Source organism: Glycine soja, chromosome 15 (assembly GCF_004193775.1).
Source record: "Glycine soja cultivar W05 chromosome 15, ASM419377v2, whole genome shotgun sequence".
NCBI lineage: Eukaryota > Viridiplantae > Streptophyta > Magnoliopsida > Fabales > Fabaceae > Glycine > Glycine soja.
The window spans coordinates 30,855,830-30,863,096 of NC_041016.1; the positions used below are offsets into that span (position 1 = coordinate 30,855,830).

A 7,267-nucleotide genomic window follows, 5' to 3' on the forward strand; every position below is an offset into this window, starting at 1 on the left:
AAATAGATATATTAAATTGATGTAAGGACATAAGATTCTTTTATTATTTATATAATCAAAATAATTATTTCACGATTAAATTAATAATTGAGATTATATAAAGAAATATATTAAGTTATACTTATATGATTGATTATAAATTTAAATGAAATTTAGATTATTTTTATGGAGAAATAAATATTTCGTGCTTAGGAACAATTTGGACGGTGTTTATTTGCTATTCAACTAAAACTTTCTTACATATTTTATTCAGTATTTAATTTTGTTATGATTATTTCAACTTTATAATGATTTTTTTGCAAAAATAAATTTTGGATGCATTCAATTATTTTTGTAAATAAATAAATATTTAATTTTATATTTTTGAGAAATTAAATTAAACTATTATATTTTTACTAAAATTTAATTAGGGAAGGTTGATAAATGCTAGGCACTCAAATCACATTCATATCCACATTCCTACTTATTCAACATTATATAATTAAGTGTTCATTTTAGCCCATTTATCTAAAAAATATTGACAAACATAAACTTATTGGGTATGAGTCTAAAATAACTGTATTTTATTTTACTTTTATTTAAAGTAAATTTTATGTAAAACGTTCAAATAACTTAATTTTATTAATGTTTTTTTATTTGACATTTTTTAATAAAGATTTTAGTTTTAACTTTTAAGTTGTATAAAGATTGGGATCAACACAATAGTTCCTTAAATATATTAATTACTGTTCTTAAAAAATGGATATTTTAATTAACAAATTGGTAAGTTTTTAAAATTAAAAAATGGTTAGTTACAGAATAAAATGAATTTTATAACAATTATTTTAAAATTGTTGACAGTGGGTGGTTTTTTCTTTTATAAAGCAAACACTATTAGAAAAAATATTTTTAATATCCATTATTTTGGATATTCAATATCGATTTTCTAACTAATATTGAAACTAGTGGCGTTAAAAGTATCAACGTTAATATCGGTTATAAAAAAATCAATGTTAAAATACACAATAATGATGTTATAAGGTGCATAACAACATCGATTTTCACAGAACTAGTGTTTTGTACCTTACAACATCAATTCTTCCAAACTTGATGTTGTTTTTGCATATTGTTTTAGTATTCTATCTATTTTGTTAATTAACCTAAATATGCAAAATATTATAATCAAGAATTCAACAATTTTTTAATTTAATAATTTATTTAATAAATTTTAGAATTCAAGAATTTATTAAATAGTTTTTTATTTTCGAACTAATAAAGATTTTTCTAATGTAAAGAGATAAGCACTAAGAAGAGGACTATTTTGTATTAAATATTTTTTCTTTTACGATACGGAGGGAATAACCCTATCATATGGTTTTTATTTTTATGAAATACAATACTTAGAGTCACAAAAGATCTCTTATAGTAGTCTAGAATAGGACCAACCTATCTAAGATCCTTTGCTACAGAGCTATCAAATATCCCCCCAACCTGTCGGAGTACCAGGGGGTAATAGAAAAATTTAGGAATGGATCTTCCCATTAACATTAAGGCTGGAAGACCAAAGCCCCAACAATAGCATAACAAGGGTAGGCCTTTGGAGTGCAAGTGTAAATTCCCAACATACTTCAAAGGCAAACAAAGATAACTTACCACATTGTCAGGAAGTGATGTTGTAACTGACTTTCCAATATCCGAAACTACCAGATATCTAATAGCTTTCATAAACCATCTAAATAATTTCATATTGAATTATCAATTATAAATCTGGAAGTATGTTCATACAACCGAAGTATCACGGTAGCTGAAACAGAAGTCTTGCATTTTGCAATTTCAAAGAGGTTAGTGTCACTTTTCAATTTAAAATTGACCCTACTAGAGTACCCAAAGAAAAGATTAAAGTGCATTCGTAACTGCACAAATTCAAATATCCAAATCTCATGCAATTAAGAATTTCCAAAACTGTTTTATATATATATATATATATATATATATAGAGGGTTGGAGTAGCGCCTATTGTAGAGAAGATGGTGGAAAATAGACTTAGGTGGTTTGGGCATGTAGAGAGAAGACCGGTAGACTCTGTAGTGAGGAGAGTAGACCAGATGGAGAGAAGACAAACAATTCGAGGCAGAGGAAGACCCAAAAAGACTATAAGAGAGGTTATCAAGAAGGATCTCGAACTTAATGATTTGGATAGAAGTCTGGTACTTGATAGAACATTATGGCGGAAGTTGATCCATGTAGCCGACCCCACCTAGTGGGATAAGGCGTTGTTGTTGTTGTATATATATATATATATATATAAGCAAAAAATTACTAATACAGTCACAAATTCACAATGTTTCGAGAATTTGGCACTTCAGGCATATTGGCATTGCTGATTACAATATTGATTCATTTTGTACAGGCAATGGCTGTTAGCAACTTATTGGTTGGCCAACTCGAAAGCCTTAGATTATTAGCCAAGTGGTCAAAGGTGCCACCTAGGCTTGGGCAAAAAAATCTAGTATCTAAATCTAATCCAACAATTGATCGGTCCAATCCATTTTAATTATTTTCAATGGATAAGATCTTTTACCACATTCATAATTTATATCCACTTATAAAATCTGAAACCCACTTTCTTTTTAAATAGTTTTAAAGTTGAAAATCCTAAGTCCATTTCGGATATCTTCTACATTCCCCGTAGGCCCATACAATATTGCTTTCTTTAGCAAGACAACAACCATCTTCAAAAATTAGAATTAAATTTTGTGTAGTTCAAACCACTGTTTCATCTCCACCAGCAAATCACCACAAGACACACCTCTTTTTTCCACCCACATTCTGTGTAATTCTCTCAACGAGCTCTCATCTCAATCGGTAAAATCATCATTTCTTCTATCTTCTATCATTCACATGTATTTTGCAATTTCTTGGAATGAGTTTTTTTCACCAGCTCTTTTTCTGTATGCCTTTGCTTTGCTACTCCAAACCTATTGGATGAAATTTCTTAATAGGATTTGTAATATTGATTGAGTAAGTAAGTTTTCTTCCTTTCATTTGTATGTTATCTATAGTCTATTAACAGTGATGGCATGCTTATTTAATTCTGCAGCTTGCTGCTCTCAAACTGGATACCCTAATGGGTGTGATTATTCGATTCAACATGTGGAAAAGGTAACTATCATATCACTAAAGGTATTTATAAGTTATTTCATATTTTGAAGTTTATTTAAGAACTCAGAATAGTAGCCACGATAAATGCATACCAGAAAGTAGAGAAATCCATGACATTTTTGTTGGAATTCTAAAAACTGGAGAGCATACTCATTTAGTCTTTTTTCTACCTTAAGTCAAATTTGAGTCTACAGGCCATATACAATCCATGTTGAAGTCTCAAAATTCGATTCCATGTCATGTGGCAAATTATGACCTTGCATCTCTATCCTTATCCTTGGTCTCTTGTGGCTTATATAGTCCAATTTATTTAAGATTAAAATTGGAATACCTTTAAAAGAAAACTGCCATTCTCGTTGCCCTTTTTGCTAATTCTCTTTCCCTTTGATAGTTGCGAAATATAAGCTAATGTGATAGTCAATTTGGATTAATAAGTGGGCGTAATTTTTTACTTTATTATTGTTTTTAATGAAATAATGAAGAAATTAACATCTTTGCTATTTTTGATTAGAAAAATTTAAAAGAAAAAGATTTCAAGTGCTTTAGAGGAAAAATTGATGCAAAAACTGGAAGAAAAAACCTTGAAGAAAAAATGAAAGAATTGGAAAGCCCGCTTAACATGCAAGACGTGCCTTGCGCGCATTCTCGCTCAGCGTGCAACACACGCTTAGCGCGAAAAAGACCCATGAAACACACGCTTAGTGCGAAAGCTTACGCTAAGCCTGAAGTCAGGGTGAAAATTAAGCTACCTAGTGCCTATATAAGGAGGAGGAAGCAGAAGAAAAAGACACAATCTCACAACCCACACACGGGTATATCCCTCAGGGGAAACCCTCTCTTTAGCCATTCCCCTTTTTCTTGTTATTAGTCATCTATCACCTTCGTCCATTAACCCCTAAAGTGTAAAGTCTCTCATGGTTATGAGAGGCTAAACTCCTTTTGTTGGAAGCCTGGAGGCCAAACTCTTGTAATATAATTCTTTCTTATTATCTGTTTAATGCAATTCTGTTTCTATTACTTCTCTATACTTTTCTACTATTATGGTCTGATCACCCATATACTGTTTAGAGGGTAATGTATTGAAAAATGGTTATTTTCTAAAGGACTGGGGAAGGGTATCTTAATAAATTTATTGTTAGAAATAGATTGACATTTATTTTGCCCACGAATTTTTGCATCTCTTACCTTAATGCCGTTTGCTATTTTATCTTTGCAAAGAAATTTGGGAAAAAGGATAAATAAACTAGGCCCTTCGTGCAGGAAACCAAAGATAAGGTAATTTAGTTGATGTGGGAAGAAACAGGGATTTCATAAAATATAGAAAATCAATTACATTATATTATAAGTAGTTTTGACATATTAGACCCCAACATCATTGCATTCTGATTCTATCTTCTCACATTCAAACCGTTGTTTATTTTTCCTGTTATCTTTTTATTTTCCTTAATTTCAAATTTCACATTTATAATTCATTGTCTCTTTCTTCTTCTCCTTCTTTTCATTGCTTAATAATTGAGTTTGCATCAATTATGTACAATCAAAGTTCCTGTGAATTCGACACTTGGACTTCCATTTTAATCTTTACTACTTGTGATAAAGTTGGTGCACTTGCAAATCTGTTAACAAGTTTTTGTTTTGCTAATTCTTTTTCCGTCCTATGTGCATCAATGTGTCTATCAAGATCTTGAGAGCTAAAAAATTTGCGCAGACTGAATTTGCAAGGGAAATCTTATGGAATGGTTGTTGCTGTTGTAGTTTGAGAGGCAGATTCATTGTTGCTATCACCAGTGCTTGAGATTGAGAATCATATTGAATCTCTTTCCCTTGGCTCACTATTGTTGGAGTTGAGAGCTGAGTCAAGTGAAATAGCTTCTGAATTAGGATGATGAGTTCCTATTGGATTTGTGACATTGGAAATGTTAGTGAGGCTTCCACTACATGGACATGTAGAGGTTTCTTGAATAGATACATTGGAAGCAACCTTACTACCTTAGATTCATCTTTTGCTCATGCCTCCACTTCAAGATCAAAGTTTGGTTTCATGATTTAGATGTGCTAAAGTTAGAAAGCTAATAAGTGGAAATTATTAATCAATAACCACCAATGTTCAAAATAAGATATTAGGATCTATTACTAAGCTTGCATTGGGATATTTATTTAATCCTGCATTTAGGTAAGCCAGGAAAATCAATCAGCTCATATTTAGCAATCATTAGAACAAAATAAATAAATAAATCTTGCATGAATATTGATGTGAAAGATTACTAGATACACATCATCTGAGTACCATGTTTTGTGATTCATGTAAGTAGATTTAAGATCCAATCCATTTGAGTAGATATTGATTGGATGTGGATTAGATTATTAAAAATCCAATCCATGCCCACCCCTAGTGCCACCAAGGAGGCTATAAGACAACACTAGACAAAAGTTTGGAAAAAGGCCACTTCTAGATAGAATAACAAATATATTGTTTGATAGGATTTGAGTGTCATCCTATGAAAGAACATTTGGAATCAAATTCTAATTTTCAAAATCAAACTCATGAGTTCACTTCAAATTGACCAGATTAACATTTAGATCCATGGGTCCAGTCAATAGCACTTAAACAAGAATGATCTTATTAAATATGTAGTAGTATTTTTTAGCCCCATCTAAAACTATTAATAGAATATGAGATAATCCAAATCATATTAATGATATTATTGGTTTCAGAATTTGTAGGTTTAAAATATTCTTAATCCATTCACAACAATAAAATAGTTGAGCATCTACAAATTGTATTACTACCCAGAAATATATTGATAACTTTAGTGTTGCTATTAGCCTATTACCTTAGCCATGGCTGAAGTTATCGACATCTCAAACATCAATCACAAAGCGATATCCCACTGAAGCCACCAATTCCTCACCAACAAACAAAGCTGCATATTCCACACCCAATCTCCACCGTCCACTCCAAATCCAACGCCCCACAATCAACCTCTGGAGAAGTGCACGACTTCTTCAATTTTGCCGTACATGGAGAAGTGTACAAGAAGCTTGTCCATGTGGTGGTTCGGTGGCACGTTGGTGGTGTAGATCTTACGGATAGCCAGGTCAGCGAGGTTGGTGTTTGACGTGGAGTTCCCAGCAGTGGCGAGCTGCATGATCGTCAGGCGATTGTTGAAGCGCTTGATGAGCTCATAGAGGGCGAGAAGCGCACCATTGACGTGGCAAAAGGTGACGAAGCCATAGCCCTTGGACTTGTCGATGGCCTTGTCAGGATGACAACGACCTCCTTGAGGTTGCTAAAGGTGGAGAAGAACGAGAGGAGTCATCAGTGATGGTGTCCTAGCTAAGGCCATGGATGAAGAGCTTACGCTGGGAGACATCGGGGTCCGCAACAACATGCACGACGAAAAGGACGTCTGGGTGGTGTGCCAGCACGTCCTGGAGGATCTCAAGGAGCTGGTTGCGGGTGAAGCACTCAATGAGCTTGTGGGATTTGGAGGGAGAGATCTTGAGGGGGTCGAAAGAGTGTTGTTGTTGAGAACGAGAGAGCGAGAGTGACAGTGAGATGAGGTGAAAGTGACTAGGTCAGAGAAGACAAAGAGATAAATTCAATAAAAGAAAAAACACAACATTAAAACCTAACATCAGTTGCTAAAAAACCAATGTTAACATTGGTTTTTGAAAAATCAATGTTAACAAAAAATCAATTGACATCAGTTTTGTTTACAAAACTGATGTTAACATTAGTGTTTTAATAACTGATGTTAACATAGCCACGTTAACATAGCCACGTTAACATTAGTGTTTTAATAATTGATGTTAACATCTGTTTTTCACATCACTATGTTAACATCGGTTTTATTGCTATGTTAAGATCGATTTTTTTAAAAACCGATATTAACAAAATCAGTTTATTTACAAAAATTCCTTCACCTTTTTCTTAACATCAATTTCATCATAAAAAATTGATGTTAAAATGGCGATGTTGAAAGCATTCTTTCTAGTAATGCAAGTAAAAATTTTCACTTAATTCATGAGAGGAATAATTTATATGAAGTAATATCTAATTTATTATGGTAAAATTAAATTTTTGATTTTAATAATTTTAATTTGAATGTATTTTTTTTATGGT

General features: G+C 32.3%; 1 long non-coding RNA gene across 1 annotated transcript; it reads left to right on the top strand.

Annotated features, from left to right (window-relative positions):
* The first annotated feature begins 2,653 nt into the window (after window positions 1-2,653).
* Window positions 2,654-4,612, top strand: LOC114386514. The gene is made up of 3 exons (XR_003661100.1): window positions 2,654-2,844; window positions 3,080-3,141; window positions 3,653-4,612. It is a non-coding gene; the product is annotated as an uncharacterized LOC114386514 (long non-coding RNA).
* Window positions 4,613-7,267: the final 2,655 nt, after the last annotated feature.